The 18,840-nt window shown below is 36.4% G+C and overlaps 1 pseudogene; it reads left to right on the forward strand.

The window, feature by feature from the left end:
• The first annotated feature begins 1,885 nt into the window (after positions 1-1,885).
• Positions 1,886-8,852, forward strand: LOC121251480 (annotated as a pseudogene).
• The last annotated feature ends 9,988 nt before the right edge of the window (positions 8,853-18,840 follow it).

Genomic DNA, 18,840 nt, shown 5'->3' on the forward strand with positions numbered 1-18,840 from the left:
ACAGAAAATGAAAATTTGCAGCGATAAATAAAACTGCTTTAAAAATAGAAAATGAATATCTGCAATAAAAAAAATCTGCTATAAAATAAAATCAGCTATAAAAAATCAGCTATAAAATAAAACAAGTCCTCCGTATTACAATCTTTTTTTGGTTTTATTGTTTTTAAAATAATTGAATTCTTCTACTCATCATTTATATATCTTACATTTGGTAAGAGAAAAAAATTAAAAAAATAACAAAAGAGATGGTGTGTGAGGCTTATGAATAGCAAAAACCATATTTTTTTTTATTTTTTTTCTTGCCAAATTTGTGGTATATGGATATTGAGTCGAAAAATTCAATTATTTTAACAATAATAAAATAAAAAAATAAAAAATAAAAGAAATTATAATTTGTGATGTATGAGTGAGGTTTATAAATGGTAAACTCTTTCTTGTTCCAAATACTCCACTAAACTCGTTAACATCGTTAAGTCTCGGCAACAGTTCGAGGAAACTTAAAAGAGAGAGCTACAGGTTTAACTGTTACGTACCCAAGTCATATTTTAATTTTAATTTTAATTTTTGTATATTATAATTTGTGGCTTTCATACTCAAGTCAGTAAGATGAGATAATATGAAATAATTTTAGATAAAAATTAAAAGTTAAATAAAATATTATTAAAATATTAATATTATTATTATTTTATAATTTGAAAAAGTTTAATTTTTTATCATATTTTACGTGAAAATTTGATAAAATTATAATGACGAAATGAGATGAGATAAAATAATTTATAGATCCAAATAGGATCTCAATGACACCAATACATGACCAAAATGAAGATATGCCTTCAATATGGAGCAAGATCCTTCATTTTTTTTTTTTTTTTTTTTTTTTTTTTTTTGTGTTTAAGCTCTAAGATTTATTCATGATTGAATAATATAGAAAATCTAGGAATTCTTAATTCCTTGATATGTTTTTGGATAAGAAATTTCTCTATAACCACCTAAATCATAAATCATAATTAAAAAAAAACTACAAATTATTTTTAATTTAATATTAAAAAGGTAAGGTCAACAGAAGTGATGTAAGGATGAATGAGGAATTGTATCGAATCAAGAATCAAGAGAGGCACTACAGCCACCGCTCCTACCGTTAGTATTTTGAAATTTTTATTTTTTATTTTTTTTCATATATTTTTTAATACATTTAAATATTTTTAAAAAAATAAAAAATTTATAATATTATTAAAAAATACTTACTTAATCATTAAATAAAAAAAAAAAAACATAACGGTAGAAATCATTGGAAAGAGAAGTATTACTCTTCTCAAAAATTCCTTTTTGAAGAATCCCGAGAAATCCCTCCCAAACACAATTGCGTGTAAAATAACAAAGAAGCGTCCGAGCCAAGAAATCATCCTCCATTTGTTTATCTCTTTCTTTTCCGTCTAAGCTACCGACAAGACACATTCCTTCCAAAGAATCACAGTGACAGATCCTTCTTCCTAAGGTAGAAACCTCCATTTCTTCTAAAGATTCTCTGAATTCTTGACACTTTATTGATGGATGGGTTTTGTTTCGATGTTTGAAATTATTTTCTTATGAGTTTTCCATTGTAAGTACTCTATGTTTTGAAACCCTTCAAATGGACATCAGCCATGGATAGCAGGTCCAGTTGTGTGTGGGGTTTTCCTTGGTATAGACAACAGCGAGTACTTAGCAAATTTGTTTCTGTTAACAAACATTGATGCTTCTTTGTCTTGCCTTTTGTTCTCTATGGATTTTTTGTTACAATGAAAATTTGGCTTTTCAGAATAACGCTGCTAAATAAAGGAGCTTGGATTCCAGGTTTTGCAGTAGTGTTTTAGCGGGTGGTGCTTGACGTGGAGGGGGAATAAATATGTTGGAGGATTTCATAACCAGATGTCTTCTGTAGCCTCGTTTGTTTTCAGAAAATATCTCATCTTATCTCATCTTATCTCATCTAATAATTATCACTTTTTCAACTTCTAATACAAAATAAAATAAACAATTTAACTTTTTCAAATCTCAAAACAAAAATAATATTAAAAAATATATTCTAATAATATTTTATTTAACTTTTTAACTTTAATCCTATTTCATCTCATCTCCGAAAATAAACGGGCCTGTTGCACCGATATCTATTTTCTGAGATGTTTATCTTAGATCTTCAAATTTGCTTTAGCTCCTTGCTGACTTGTTTTGATTGATTACTCTGTTGATTTTGTTTATTAAATTTCTGGGTCTCAGGGTTTTTCTTGGTTATGCCTATCCCGCACTCGAGTGTTACAAAATCGTGGAGAAGAACGGGGTTGGGATCAAAGAACTCCAATTTTGGTGTCAGTATTGGTAACTATCAGAAATAATACCATAGATGAAAAAGCCAGCACAACGTCCTCAACAAATAAGCCAATTCTCGCACAAGCTATGGAATAGTCTAAAATACTTTTATTGTATACGTGTCTCATTCTGTTAGAAAGAATATTCTCATTCTTTGTGTATAAATAGGCACTGTGTACTGCACATTACTTTCAAGGAAATATATATACAGAATACTTTTACTTTTTACTCCTTCTCTGTCTTTCCATCATGGTATCAAAAGCCGTGTAAGGACTCACGTCCAAGCTCACCCATGGCTACAGAACAGACCTCATCCAAATTCTCTCTTCCTTCTCCCTTCCATTTCATCACTGTCAAGTTAACTCATGACAACTATCTTTTGTGGAAGGCGCAACTTATGCCTTACCTCAATAGTCAAAATGTCTATGGGTTCGTCGATAGCACCATTACTGCCCCAAATCTGCCTGATTCTGCAAAGCCAAGTTCAAAATACTTGGCCTGGAAACAGTAAGATCAAGGCATCATGACCATTCTTATTTCCTCCCTCTCCAAAAATTTAATCGCACATGTCATCGATGCCTCCACCTCTCGAGAAATCTAGACCATTCTGGCAGATCTCTTTGCGTCCAAATCTCAAGCACGTACCATGTAACTCCAGTATCAACTCACCATACTGAAGAAAGGGTCGGACTCTGTTGCCGAATACTATCAGAAAGCAAAACTCATTTGTGATACACTTGCAGCTGCTGGTAAAACCTTAACCTCCTCTGATTTCATTACTTATGTGTTGGTTGGCCTAGTCACCGATTTCGACTTTGTTGTTACTTCAATCACTACCCGTGTTGATCCTCTCACCCCATCTCAAGTCTATAGCCATCTTCTCACCCATGAAACCAAACTTTCCCATCAGCAAACCACACTTACATCTTCCCCTGAGTTCTCAGCTAATTCCACCATCACAAATACCACAAACTTCAGTAATAGAGGCAGGGGTTCATCTCGAGGTAGAAGAGGTTACAGGGGTCGTGGCCGTGGTTGTAATGGTGGTCAGTTCACTCCCTTTCACTTCACTCCAAATCGTCCCTCGTGTCAAGTCTGTGGCCGACAAGGTCACATTGCCCTTCAATGCTACTATAGATTTGATCACAGCTATCAATCCCCACCTCCTCCTTCTCTATCAGCACATTTTACCTCCGCCCCATCTTTTCTCAGTGACACTGCATCGTCCGTTGATAATAATTGGTATCCCGATTCTGAAGCGACTTATCACTTTACTCACAAATTTTCTAATATAACTTTGAATCTATCTGAGTACAAGGGAGATGAGCAAGTACGTATAGGCAATGGCAACTCTCTACCCATTCATCATGTTGGCAGCTCCACGGTTCCTTCATCATCTGGCAATCTCCTTCTCTCTCAACTCTATCATGTTCCATCTCTTTCAAAAAATTTAATCTCTGTTAAAAAATTTTGTGAGGATAATTTTGTTTTCTTTGAGTTTCATTCCTCTTGTTTTTATGTGAAGGATTCCCGCACCAAGAAAATACTCCTTGAAGGACGTACTAGCAATGGCATGTACGTCTTACCCTCTGCCCCAGTCTCTCATCAAGCTCTCACTACTTCCCGAGTCTCTCCTTTTCAATGGCACGTACGGTTAGGACATCCGTCTATGCAACTTGTCCAGCGAATAATTTCACAACTATCTCTACCTGTGAAAGCTTCTCCACAAATAGGGTTATGCTCATCTTATTGTCAAGCAAAACTCCACCAACTTCCATATGCCTCCTCTGAGTCTTGGACCACAGCTCATTTACAACTTTTGTTTGCTGATGTCTGGGGTCCTGCTCCCATGTTGTCAAGGGGTGGTTTTCGTTATTACTTGTCTTTTGTTGATGGCTACAGTAGATTTACATGGATGTTTCCCTTAAAATGTAAATCTGATGTAATTCAAGTTTTTCTGTCTTTCAAACGACATGTTGAAACATTTCTTAATGCAAAAATACGAGCCTTACAATTTGATTGAGGAGGCGAATTTTGTTCTCTTAATTTTGTTTTACATTCCTTTGGCATTTCACACCGTTTATCTTGTCCATATGCTCATTCTCAAAATGGATCTGTTGAAAGGAAACACCAGCATATTGTAGAGATAGGCTTAGCACTTCTTGCTCATTCATCTTCCCCTCAAAAATATTGGTCCGACGCCTTTACCACTGCTGTTTATTTGATTAACAGACTTCCCACACATGTGCTCAATAATAAATCACCTTTTGAAATGTTGTGGAAAAAACATCTAGACTACAATTTTTTGAAAACTTTCGGATGTCTCTGTTGGCCCAATTTTAGACCATACAATAAACATAAAATAAATTATCGATCCTTTCCCTGTGTCTTCCTTGGATATAGTCCTGATCACCATGGTTATTTTTGTTTTCATATTCCTACTTCCAGAATGTAAGTGTCGAGAGATGTCTTGTTTGATGGATGTGTTTTTCCTTTTCAACAGACCATTTCCAATCCAACTTCTTCTACTCAATCAAATCTGTCCATTCCTCTTATACGGCCCACTGAACTACCTTCATATAACCCATCTTCAGTTTACTCATGACCCAACACTCCAACTCCCTTTTCTTCTACTTCTAATGATCAAAGCCCATGACCCACCTCTCCCAATCCATCTCCAACTCCCTCACGATCCAGTACCTTAACACTTAGCCCGTCCAATATTTCTCCAGAATCTTCCACCTCCCTCCATCCATCCAACATTTCCTCAAGGGCTCACTCGACATCCCTAGAAGCATCTTCTTCTTCATCGCAATCCTCTCCAGCTCCTCCCATCCAAACTCGATCCAAGTCCCAACTTCACTTCCCTAAAATTCGAACCGACGGAACCATAGCTTGGCCAAAGCCTCATGCCCATGTCACTTCAGTAACTACCCCTGATGAACCCTCCTCTATAGCTGAGGCGTCCAAGTTTCCCAAATGGAGGAAAGCCATACAAGTTGAGTTTGATGCTCTTCTCTCCAATAACACTTGGAGTTTAGTCCCTCCCACTTCCTCTCAGAACCTTGTTGGATGCAGATGGATTTTCAAAACAAAATACCTTTCTGATGGCTCGATCGAGCCACGCAAAGCACGACTAGTAGCTAAAGGCTACAGTCAACTCGAGGGACTGGATTATTCAGAAACTTTTAGTCCAGTAGTGAAGCCTACTACTATCAGGTTGGTGCTTTCTATTGCATTTTCTGCTCAATGGCCGATTCATCAATTAGATGTGCAAAATGCCTTTTTGCACGGTTCTCTCGATGACGCTGTTTTTATATCTCAGGCCATGGGGTTTGTTCATCATCAGTTTCCTCATTATGTGTGTAAGCTCAACAGAGCATTATACGGCCTCAAACAGGCTCCTCGTGCGTGGTATGCACAACTGAGTAGGAAGTTGCTTGAGCTGGGTTTTGTTGTTTCAAAATCCGACACTTCATTGTTCATTTATCACCATCAGTCAGTGGTTATTTATTTCCTGGTTTATGTTGATGATGTGGTTTTAACTGGATCTAATTCAAATGCCCTTACACAACTTATTCATAAGCTCGGTATTGATTTTCCTTTGAAAGATCTAGGCCCTCTGAACTATTTTTTGAGTATTGAGTGTCACCGAACCTCCACAGGACTTGTTCTTTCTCAAAGAAAATACATCCTTGATTTACTCAAGAAAACAAATATGGCTAACTGCAAGCCTGTCGGTAGCCCAATGTCCACTTCAACTAAACTTTCAGCTTTTGACTCTACCTCTATGGAAGACCCATCGCTTTACAGGAGTGTGGTAGGTAGTTTGCAATACTTGCTATTTACAAGACCATATTTAGCCTTCTCAGTAAATAGAGTCTGTCAGTTCATGCATGCACCCTCTGTTTCTCACTGGCAATCAGTAAAGTGCATATTACGCTATTTGAAGTAAACTGTGGATCATGGCTTAATCATCACACCATCTCCTTCTCCTGCTTTGTCTGCTTTTTCGGATGCCGATTGGGCAGGATGCCCGGATGATAGAAAATCCACAGGGGGCTATTGTGTGTTCTATGGCAAAAAATTTGATTTGTTGGAGCTCCAAGAAGCACTCAACCATTGCTAGATCCAACACAAAGGCTGAATACAAGGCCTTAGCTAATGCAACTTGTGAACTCATTTGGGTACAGTCTCTACTTTCAGAATTGGGCATTTTTCTGTCCAAGCCGCCTACTCCCTACTGTGATAACTTGGGAGCTACCTACCTCTCAGTTAATCCAGTGATGCACTCCAGAACGAAGCATGTTGATATTGATTACCATTTTGCACGAGATCGCATTTATAACAAGACTTTGCAAGTCTCATTTCTCTCAAGTAAAGATCAAATAGCAGATGTTCTTACCAAACCACTGTCCACTGCCAGATTTTGTTTACTTTGATTGAGCCTCACAGTACTTCTAGGACTGCTTGGCTCGCAGGGGCATATCAGAAATAATACCATAGATGAAGAAGCCAGCACAACGTCCTCAACAAATAAGCCAATTCTCGCACACAAATACTTTTATTGTATACGTGTCTCATTCTATTAGAAAGAATATTCTCATTCTTTGTGTATAAGTAGGCATTGTGTACTGCACATTACTTTCAAGGAAATATATACAGAATACTTTTACTTTTTACTCCTCTGTCTTTCCATCAGTAACAACCATACGCCTTAGTTATTTTGCATCTTGTTCAATTCCTGTTGTCTAATTGAGAAATTCTATTTACAATCCTGACTGGGAGATTGCGTGTGTGGTCCATTGATGAATAAGGATAAAACAGAAAAAAATATCATTTCAAAAAGGTTATTATTGTAATTTTAATTTTTTTTAAACATAACTATATGAGCTTGCACGAACAGTTTCCAAATGGAGACTCTCCGAATGGTGACGGTATGTAAACTATGTCTAATTTTGTTTTTGATAAATGTTAGAGGGCCCTACTTGATGGCCTTTGTGGGTTGTCTGGCGACCTTGAGGCTGAAGAACTCAAAAGGATCTTCAAGGGCTTAAGGCCAGTTGAATTTGATCTCTTAAGTTCATAGGGCTACCATGTAACGCAAGGAATTGATATAGAATTAGTCAATATTATCATGCGACTAGTAGCAATACGAAATCATGCTTGACCCACTATAACGGGTTCTTGTAAATGGGCTTGATAATTAGACAGGAAAATAATTTATGAGAAATGAATTTCTCAGTTGGAGATCATCAGGATCACATGGGCAATTTGCCAAATTTCAATCTATAGCTCCCATTTAGGCTATTGAAGAATGATATGTGAATTCTTCCGTCATGACAATCTTATGACATTGTTTAAGGTAAATTAGATGCCTTAAATAGCACGCGAAATCTCACCCTTTTATTTAATCCCTTTTATTTAATTTGCAGGATCATTGTGGCTATACTTAACAACTTTTGAGAGGGTGGTGGACGTATTCATGACAAGGTATGCGTAGGTCTTTGATACACTATTTACTCTGTCTCTATTTAACTCTGTAATAAACTTATGCCATACTTGTGCGAAGGTTCCCCTTATACGGTGAGATGAAGCTGGCACTTATTATCTATCTATGGTATCCAAAGCAAAGTTTTAAATTTCGTACCGTACCGGCCGGTACGGCCGAAATTTTTCGTTTCGGCCGTCCGGCCGGTACAGATACTATACCTGTTCCGTACCGGCCGTACCGGCCGGTACCGGTCATACCGGCCTCAATTTCGGCCTGTACCGGCCTATATTTCGGCCGGTACCGGCCGATATTTCGGCTTGTGTTTTTTTTTTTCATTTTTTCAAACTACAAACTTATTTTTTAACCCTCAATTCAGACTAGACTATTTATAATTTATATATATATGTATTTGTATATAATTTATTTATATATAGACTATTATTTTAGAATATAATTTTTATATATTTTTATATATATAATTTATTTATAGATCGACTATCCCGAAACGTTATCCCGAAATGCTATCCCGAAACGGTACCGATACCGAAATATTTCGTTCTAGTGCCTTGACCGGTACGCTATCCGGTACGGTATTCAAAACATTAATCCAAAGACCAAGGTAAACATCATTTGGAAGGGAGTTTCCATGGGACTTTTGTTTTTGTTTTCTTGAGGGGTGGGGGAATGTTGCATAGATTTGCTACCATATTCACCATGGTTGTGACTGACATTTAAATTGAAAATGTGTACAATGAAGGGAAATGGTTATGTAAACAAGACCCTGTTGCGGCCGAACGTAGCTAAGCATGAAACAGACATCGACCATAAGTTGCTGGAGTGGAGGGCAAGAATGTGGGATTTGGCCATTTTCTATTGGCAAAACTGCTCGGAATTAGGACAGTCGGCATTCTTCCAAGTCTTACAGTACTTCGCTGCTGGAAGGTTCGATCACACTAACAATTAGGGATGTAATCGATCCAGTTCTGTCTGGTTTTGGGCAAATCTTGTATAAAAATAATCTACTGTTAAAAAAAAAAAATCTGTTGTATAAAAAAATCTACTATAAAAAACTGCTATAATAAACAGAAAATGAAAATCTGCTGGAAAGAAAAAAAAATCTACTATAAATAAAACTGCTATGAAAACAGAAAATGAATATCTGCAATAAAAAAATCAGCTATAAAATATAATCAGCTATAAAAAATCAGCTATAAAATAAAACAAGTCCTCCATATTACAAATTTGAAACTTACAAGTACATATTAAAAGCTAGTAGCTACCACACAAGTCCGGATTACAAGTTCAACATTACAAGCTGCCACACAAAGTCCAGATTACAAAATAAAATTAAAAATAAAATAGTAACAGTTTCCTCAAGTGTCCACATTACAAAATAAAAGGACAGTATCAATATTAATTGTTTACACAACAAGAAAAATACAACCACTTCAAAGTAAATAGCTATGCACCAAGCCACAAACTCCGATAGTCCATTCAAACAAACATTGCAATTATATTAAAATAAACCAAACACTTAAATTCCAATTAAAAGTCATTAATTACATTAAATGAAAAAAAATACTTGAGGAAAGAAGTATAAAAAGATGGCATACCTTAATCAACTCCAACCGAAGAAACAAGTTTTGAAGAACTTTCAACTTCTTCCATGAGCTCTACACAAAATGAAAAAAAAGAAGCAGCATAATAATGAAAACAATTTCAAAATATTATATACAATATAGAGACAGTTAAAAAAAAGGTGAATAAGGCTACATATTTGTATCAAAGTTCTCAAAATCCTCAACATCATCTATTAAACTGCGAATACTAATCAGGACAGAAGAAGAACGAAGCCAATTTTGTACACAAATAAGGGCTTTTACCATAAGTGGGATAAGTTACTGCAGATAGGATCAAGTACTCGACCTGATGTGCTAAAAGCCAACTCAGAGGTCACTGTAGATACAGGAATTGCAAGAACATCCCGCACAACTTTTGAAACCATGTGATATCTAATAGAGTTAACCTTCCACCAATTTAACAAGTCGAATTTAGCATCATCTTCTTCACATTTTTCAGACAAATACCTCTCCACTTTGGATTTACTCTCCAAAGAGTTTTCTGACTCCAAACGCTTCTTAAATTGAGCCAATTTAAATGATCTCATATCTTCTACCCGACTAGTTGAACTTGTAGTACTAGTCCCTCCCTCGCTTGATTGGCTTATGGTTTGAACTTGTGCCCCAACATCACTTCCGTCATTTTCACAATAACTATTGTATAAACGAGTCAAGGCATCTTTAACCCAGTCCACCAACATAACAACAATCGAACTATTATTAACATACATTTTTTCGAATCAAAATTGAAGATATCGCAATTTATATCGAGAATCAAGAATCAACCCAACATACAATAGGGGATTCATTTTTTCAAAACTTCTCAAATTTAGACTTCATATTACATGCCATTAACCTCAACCTACCACATACTCCAAATTAATTACATCTTGAGTTGTGGTTAGCTACAGGGAAAAAAAAAATTGCAAGTGATATAATTGGCCCCTGAGAAACGCAAGGTTGCATCATAAAAAACTTTAAGAAACTTTACAAATAACCTACTCTTAGCTCAATCATTATCAATAAAATGTGTGGTGAGACACATGTAGTTAAAATTTTGCATGAATGTCTATGTATCCATGATTAGACAAATTTGATGCCCCTTAAGAGCACTTTTCAACTTGTCTTTCTCTCTCAAATAAAGTCTAAAAACATCTTTTGCAACCATTATACGTGATAGAATCCCAGCCCATCTAGGTTGCACAACAAGCATAAATCTCATAAATCCCTCTCTTTCCTCAAATCTAAAAGGCAGCTCATCAACAATCAACATTTTTACTAAGGCTTCTCTAGAAGGCTCAACACTAAAAGTAATAGGTACAAGCCCCCCACTAGTTTCTCCAAGTTTAAAACCTAATATAGATTGGTTTCTATGGAGACTTCTTACATTATTTTTCTAAGTGCTGCAACATTGATCTTGTGCCATTTATATTAGGATCACAAACATAAGTAGTCCCGCAAAAGTTATATGCGACCCTAGGTCTCGACTTATCATTAGTTTTAATCTTTGTAAAATACTCCCAAACTACAGATATTTTCCTACCAATATCAGTAGATGTCTTACTTACATTAGATTTGGGTGAAAGTGGATCATTAGTCGTTGTTAATTTCATCGTCCTTTCCCTTGAAGGTTGCACATCGCCGGATGGTTCTGTTTCATTTGAAGGATCCATTTGTAACAACAAAAAAATTAAACAGATATTAATTTGTTTAACAATATTAATTTGTAATTTAGAACTAAACAAAACAGCAAAACAATTTGGCTAAGGGTACAAAAAATAAACAGAACAGCAAACCACGAGGAAGAAGATCTTTGTTCAAGAACTTAGACAAATTGACTAGTGAATCAATAAAATACATCAAAAGGGTACCAAAAATTACAAAAACATGAATGCTTTTGCACAAAAATCTGTAAAAATTTCAAATCTTAATCTGTAACAACAATTTGTAAATTCATTGATTCAATAAAAACACTAAATAAACCCTAAATAAATTCTGTAAGTCCTAAATCTATAAATCTGTAAACTCAAAAAAAAAAAAAAAAAATTAAAAAACCCTAAATCTGTTCCCTAAATAAATAAACCATAAATCTGTTCCCTAAATAAATCATAAACCCTAAATAAACCTAAATTTGTCCATGTGTTATAAACCCTAAATCAGTCATTTGAATCAAGAACCCTAAATAGACCCTAGATTTTCACATCTTACTTACATTATGGCTCAAACTTCAAACAGATCAATAACATATTAACATTGACCAGGAAATTTGCATATTACTTACATTACATTATGGACCACGAATCAAATAAATGGCACAATGTGTTACACGACTTAGACATGGAAGAGGAGCAACGTAGCAGGCGAAGGGGTGTTCATGCGAAGGGTTTGTGCAAGTGTTCGAGAGAGAAGAGTCTAAAGTGTGAAATGGGAAGTCTGATGTCATGTTTAGCAGAGAAGGATGAAAGAGAGGTTGGGCTCAGCTGGGCTGTGAAGAGCCTTGGGCTTGTGTCTCCTGGAAGCATCAATTTTCATTTGCTTTGTAATAGTTAAGGCCCATAGGCCCTTTTAGTTAAGAAGGACAATATAGTATTTTAATCTTTCACTATATGAGATCTGCAGGGGATGTACTTAGGGATGACAAAAAGAATATCTGGATTGTTCTATTTTGGAGGAGCCTCCCTCGAAGCAGGCGTACTAATTTTCTATTTTCAATATATCATTCACTCGATTTCATCTTCAAACCATTTCTCTTCACTTTACATTATAATCTGGTTGTTACAAGGTGGTACCAGAGCCCCCGATCCTCTCAATCCATGGCTGAAAGAACACGTTTGACCCAATTGTAGGAAGGATTGCAATCCTTCAAGAAATCCACTGAATCGCAGTTCACGACCATTGGAGTTGAAATGCAAGCTGTGAGGCACCAGATGGAGGCCATGATGCACCAGCTTTCTTCCATGGCAGCAGATATGCAAGCTGCAAATGCACAGAAATCATCAGGTTCAGATAGCAATGGCAATCCAAACACAAATGAACAGATGGTTTTACACATTGGAGAGATCCATCCAAGAGCTATACGTTTGGATTTTCCCACATTTAATGGAGGAGATCCACATGGTTGGTTGTATAAGGTGAACCAATTTTTTTCCTTCCATAATACCTTACCTCAGCATCGTCTAAGATTGACATCGTTTCATATGGAGGGCAAGGCCCTCGTATGGTTTCAGGATCTGGATGAATTAGGTCTCCTGACTTCATGGGAGGAATTTGTGAAAATAATGTTAATCATATTTGGACTCTCTAGTTATGATGATCATATGGAACAATTAACTAGACCAAGACAAGTGGGGACAGTTGAAGAGTATAAAGCTCACTTTGAAGCTTTATCAAACAGGTTGAGGGGACTCTCAGATCAATACAAACTGAGTTGTTTTCTCAGTGGACTTAAGGATGAAATAAGGTTGACTGTGTGCATGTTTAACCCAAACAACCTCATATCTGCCTATGGCCTTGCCAAAATCCAAGAAGAAAATATTTCCCTACATAAGAAATACACTCCCAGAAACTCTAACCATCACCACATAGAACCAGCCTCTCTTAAATTCCAACCCACCCAACCCAACCCTGCAAACCAGAAAAATTATAGGACAGCAGTAGTACCTGTCTAGAAAATTAGTCCCACTGATATGAAAGATAGGCGTGCCAAAGGTCTTTGTTACCATTGTGACTCAAAATGGCACCCTGGCCATAGATGCCAAACCCCCAAACTCTATCTAATTGAAGAAGTGTTGGAGGATGTGGGCCTGAATGAAGATGACCCGGGACCAAACACAGATCAAGAGGAGTGTTCAGACGGGACTAACACTGGGAAAGAACCTGAAATATCATTGCATGCTATCATAGGCACTATCAATCTTAGAACTATGTGTGTCAAGGGGAGAGTGGACAGCCAAGCAGTGACAATTTTAATTGACTCGGGAAGTACACATAACTTCCACGACTCAGCTTTAATGTCTCGGCTACATCTACCAGTTTCAACTCATGAAAAAGTGAAAGTAAAAGTTGCTAATGGTGATCAGCTGGAAAGTGATGGGAAGCTTATGGGGGTCAATGTTAATATTCAAGGGGTATTCTTTCAAGTGGATATGTACATGCTTGAATTGGCAGGCTGTGACATGGTTCTTGGGGTCCACTGGTTACGGGGATTAGGCTCCATTCTTTGGAATTTCCAAGAATTAACCATGCAGTTCACTTACAATGCCCGGATTGTTGTTCTAAAGGGGTTGTCTGCTAACAGTTGGCTGGAGGAAGGACCTATTGACAGGTCAAACAGCCTTGAAACTAAGGGTCTCTTATTACAATTGATTGAAACCTCACCCGATACACAAGCCCAACCCATACCTATTCCTATACACAAACTCCTAGACATTTATCTCGACATCTTTGCCACCCCAAAAGGCCTACCCCTGTACTCACCCATGACCACACTATTACCCTTCAACCTGGCACAAAACCAATTTCAGTATGACCCTATCGCTATCCTTATTTTCAGAAGGATGAAATTGAGGGCATTGTTAAGGAATTATTGGAATCCGGGGTCATTCGCCCTAGCCACAACCCTTACTCTTCCCCGGTCCTATTGGTGTGCAAAGCTGACGGTACGTGGCACTTATGTGTGGATTATAGGGCTTTGAATAGCGCTACTGTCAAGGATAAATATCCTATCCCAGTTGTAGACGAGTTGATGGATGAATTACACGGGGCCAAGATTTTTTCTAAACTCGACTTGAGGTCGGGCTACCATAAAATCCAGATGAGACCGGAGGATATTCCTAAAACTGCGTTTAGGACGCACGAAGGCCACTATGAGTTTTTAGTTATGCCATTCGGCTTAACTAATGCACCCTCAACCTTCCAAGGCCTCATGAATCAGGTTTTTAAACATTTTCTCCGTCGTTTTATTTTAGTCTTTTTTGATGACATACTAATCTACAACAGCGACATGGAGACGCATTTAAAACATTTAAAGGCCACTTTTGACATCCTAAGAGAGCACCAACTTTTTGCTAAGTGGAGCAAATGTTGTTTTGCACAATCTGAAATTGCCTATTTAGGCCACTTGATTTCGGGACAAGGTATTAAAGCTGATCCTGACAAAAGTAAAGCCATGCTAAAATGGCCTGTGCCTAAGTCTATTAAGGCTCTAAGAGGTTTTTTGGGCCTCACGGGATATTACCGGAGGTTTGTACGGGGGTATGGAGCCATTGCTGCCAAGTTGACGGAGTTGCTAAAAAGAGACAATTTTAGATGGGATGCCTAAGCCCAAACTGCTTTTGAAGAGTTGAAGCATGCCATGACTCAACCTCCAGTTTTGGCTTTGCCAAACTTTCAGTTACCATTTGTTATTGAGTGTGATGCTTCCAGAGAAGCAATTGGGGCTGTACTGATGCAACATGGTCAACCCATAGCATTTTTCAGCCAAGTCTTAAAGGGTCGAGCTCTAGGGATGTCAACTTATGAGAAAGAATTAATGGCACTGGTCTCAGCAGTGTAGAAGTGGCAAGCATACTTATTAGGTCACTCCTTTGTGGTCAGAACAGACCATCAAAGTTTAAAGTTCTTATTAGACCAAAGAATAGGGACTCCTATGCAACAAAAATGGATACTTAAGCTTATGGGCTACGATTTTCTAGTTGAATACAAGAAGGGCAGGGATAACTTAGTGGCGGATGCGCTGTCCAGACAAGGGGCAGAAAATGAAATTTCAGTGGCTTTAATTTCTCTGCCAAGTTGGGATTGGGTCACTGATATCAAGGCTTGCTATGATACTGATGGGGAGGTACAGACTCTGCTCAAACAGTGGCATGAAGGGAAGCTACCACATCACTATGCTATCAAAAATAATATTCTGTTTTACAAAGACAAAATTTATATTCCTGCCAACTCAGACCTCATTGACAGGATATTACACTTGGTGCATAGTAGCCCTATGGGTGGTTATTTGGGTTTTGATAAGACACTACATAGAGTGACCAAAGACTTTCATTGGCCCAAGCTTAAGACAGATTTAAGAAGGTTTTTGAAGAGTTGTGAAACATGCCAGACAGTGAAGGTGGATAATACTCTTCCTAGTGGGCTTCTACAGCCACTACCAATACCTTCTTGTCCATGGACAAATATATCCATGGACTTTGTGGAGGGATTACCTGCCTCCAATGGATTTAATGCCCTCTGGGTAGTGGTGGACAGATTCACCAAATATGCTCACTTTGTCCCTATTTCTCATCCCTATACAGCTAAGGTGGTGGCATAATTATTTGTGAAGCATGTGTTTAAGTTACATGGAATGCCCCATTCCATTGTCTCAGATCGGGAGCCTACTTTTACAAGTAAATTTTGGAAGGAATTTTTTTCCTTACAGGGTGTACAGCTAGCTTTTAGCACTGCCTACCATCCTCAAACTGATGGTCAGACAGAAGCTGTCAATAAATGGGTGGAAAACTACTTACGAAGCTATGTAAGTGATATGCCTAAGGAGTGGGCTAACTGGGTTCCATTAGCAAAGTGGTGCTACAATTCCTCCCAACACACATCAACCAAAGTCACCCCCTTTGAGGCATTATATGGTTACAAACCTCCTAAGTTAACTAGCTACACTACGGAGATAGCCAAAATTGAAGAAGTGAGCCTCACCTTACAGCAGCGTGACTAGTTGTGGAACCTATTGAAACACAATTTGGTTAAGGCTCAGGAAAGAATGAAAAAATATGCTAATCAGAAGAGAAAAGAGGCACAGTACCTAGTTGGAGACTGGGTTTATTTACGCTTACAGCCTTACAAGCAGTCTTCCATCCACCACCGAAAGAACCTCAAACTTGCTCCCCGATTCTATGGTCCCTACCAGATTATCCAAAGGATCGGTGAAGTGGCTTATCGTCTTTAACTACCCGATACAGCACAAATTCACAATGTTTTCCATGTCTCACAAATAAAATAAAAAATTAGGTCAGAACATAAACCCACTACCTACCATTCCACCAGTAAATTCCAAGGGAATTTTCAAACCAGAGCCAGAAGAAGTCATAACTAGGAGGAAAGGTAAAAAACAGACCTTTAGTGGAATTATTGATCCGTTGGCAAGGGCAGCCACGGGAGGAAGCATCATGGGAATCCTATCATCGCTTGCGTGAGGAATTTCCCCACCTTGTGGGCAAGGTGCTCTAAGGGAAGGGAAACTGTTACACGACTTAGACATGGAAAAGGAGCAGCGTAGCAAGCGAAGGGGTGTTCATGCAAAGGTTTGTCCAAGTGTTCGAGAGAGAAGAGTCTGAAGTGTGAAATGGGAAGTCTGATGTCGTGTTTAGCAGAGAAGGATGAAAGAGAGGTTGGGCTCAGCTGGGCTATGAAGAGCCTTGGGCTTGTGTCTCCTGAAAGCATCAATTTTCATTTGCTTTGTAATAGTTAAGGCCATATAGTATTTTAATCTTTCACTATATGAGATCTGCAGGGATGTACTTAGGGATGACAAAAAGAATATTCTGGATTGTTCTATTTTGGAGGAGCCTCCCTCGAAGCAGGCGTACTAATTTTCTATTTTCAATATATCATTCACTCGATTTCATCTTCAAACCATTTCTCTTCACTTTACATTACAATCTGGTTGTTACACAATGTAATATCTATGAAATCAGTGTAATGAAACAATGAAAAATCCCTAAAAATAAAAGCCTAAACAATAAACATTTGTCAAGAACACAACATTCAAATTTTGGCCCCTATATAAACCCTAGAATATAGAAAAATTCAACCATATATTCCTAAATTTTCAAAGCCAAATCATCACAGATTCAGAAGTGAGAGAGGGGGGGTGTTTAGAGCATAAATAATCATCCAAGAGAGGGAGAGAAATGCGGAAGAGAGGTAGAAAAAAATATCGGAGAGGGGTTGCGTGACTGCGCCTGCACCTGCAAACGAGAGGGGTTGTGTGAGACGGTGTGAGAAGGGAGGGCTGCATGAGAGAGGGGACTCGGGTGAGGGGAGGGCTGCGAGCTTGCGTGAGTGTGAGAGAAGGAGAGTGAGGGTCTAATAGTCTGAACAGTGAAACATGAGAGTGAGGGTTGCAAGCCTAAACACTAACAAAGTTGAAAGTTGAAACGACGTCGTTTGTTAACCTAAAAACAACGTCGTTTAAGTGTTTTGGGTATCTGGGCTTTTTAATTCCACTGGGCTTTCTAACCCGCTAGGATTTTTTTTTTTCATATACTTATATAAATATATACATATTTAATGCAATAGATATACATACATATATATACTGTATACATACTAAAATTTATACATACTAAATATATACATAGGTCTAACATATTATATACATATAGTATACTATAATATATATATATATAAATATCAACTATATATAGTATATTATACTATGATATTTATACTTGATATATATATATATATATATATTAATATATATAAAATATTAGTAATACTATATGTTAATGATAATATAGTATTGTTACTAATACTATAGTGGTAACATATATGCTACTAATATATATATTATAGCTATAGTGATATTAATACTAACATATTAAGTTAACTATACTATTATACATATATTATATTATAACTCTTATAATATATAATAGTACTATATATTATACTATTATAGTGCTACTACTACATCTATTACATATAGTGTGTATATATATATATATATATATATATAGTAGTGATATAGTGATATTAATACTATATGTTATACATTATAGAATATACTAATAGTGATACTAAATTATTACTAATATTATACTAATAGTGATATTAATACTATATATAGTTATAGTGATTTAGTATAAATATATTAGACTATTAGTATTATTATAAATATTAGTATTAGTTATAGTTATTAGTATAACTATATATTAATATTTGTTATAGTAATTTTAATTTAGTATAACTATATATTAGTATAACTATATCATTGATAGTATTAGTATTACAATATCACTATAGTATCATATAGTGATATTAATACTATAGTGATTTATATAGTAATTTATATATAGACTTAAAGTGGATTACTAATAGTATTAGTATTAGGCCATAAAATGTACTTAATATACCAATGTATATTAGTATTACTAATGTATTTATGGAAAGGAATATGTTGAGAACTTATTAGGCCACAAAATATAATTAATATATATATTTACTTTATATTTAAAACATATGATCAAACAAATGTTCATGTTTAAATATTTAAATTTTAAGTTATAAATTATAATATAACATTATTTCATATATAATTATATATATTATATAAAATTATATATAATACAAAAAATATTATATATAATTTAAAAATTAATT

Source organism: Juglans microcarpa x Juglans regia, chromosome 2S (assembly GCF_004785595.1).
Source record: "Juglans microcarpa x Juglans regia isolate MS1-56 chromosome 2S, Jm3101_v1.0, whole genome shotgun sequence".
Classification (NCBI taxonomy): Eukaryota; Viridiplantae; Streptophyta; class Magnoliopsida; order Fagales; family Juglandaceae; genus Juglans; species Juglans microcarpa x Juglans regia.